This window comes from Merops nubicus, unplaced genomic scaffold (assembly GCF_000691845.1).
Source record: "Merops nubicus isolate BGI_N331 unplaced genomic scaffold, ASM69184v1 scaffold6841, whole genome shotgun sequence".
Classification (NCBI taxonomy): Eukaryota; Metazoa; Chordata; class Aves; order Coraciiformes; family Meropidae; genus Merops; species Merops nubicus.
This window is the reverse complement of record NW_008586124.1, coordinates 905-1,253: the sequence shown is the minus strand read 5'-3', so window position 1 is coordinate 1,253 and position 349 is coordinate 905. Positions and strand designations below refer to the sequence as shown.

Genomic DNA, 349 nt, shown 5'->3' with positions numbered 1-349 from the left:
CCCTGCAGACGGGGGAGGAGCCCGGCTAGTGTCAGCTGAGCTGGGGGTGGGGGGAAACCGCTGTTGCCTCATCCCTCGGGAACATCCCTCGGGAACATCCCCCCACAGCCCCTTTGCAGAATGAACCTGCTTTGCTCCCGGGTTCAAGCTGGGTCTGAACGTGTCTTATCCCAGAGCAGCTTCCCAGAGGGAGGGAGCAGAGGGGTCTGCCACACTGGTGGGACACCAGCCCTGGCCCGGGCCAGCCCTGGGGTGCAGATGCAGCAGGGAGATGTCCCGCTCAGGACCTCAGGAGAGACAGGCACCCCTGGGGGCCACATCCCATGGACAACCTGCTGCTTCAGGCAGA

At 64.8% G+C, this 349-nt stretch overlaps 1 protein-coding gene across 1 annotated transcript in view; it reads right to left on the bottom strand.

The window, feature by feature from the left end:
• LOC103780850 (extracellular fatty acid-binding protein-like) overlaps positions 1-349 on the bottom strand; it is a gene marked incomplete at its 5' end in the record, with an annotated part of 2,550 nt that overhangs the window by 1,304 nt on the left and 897 nt on the right. The window lies entirely within an intron of this gene.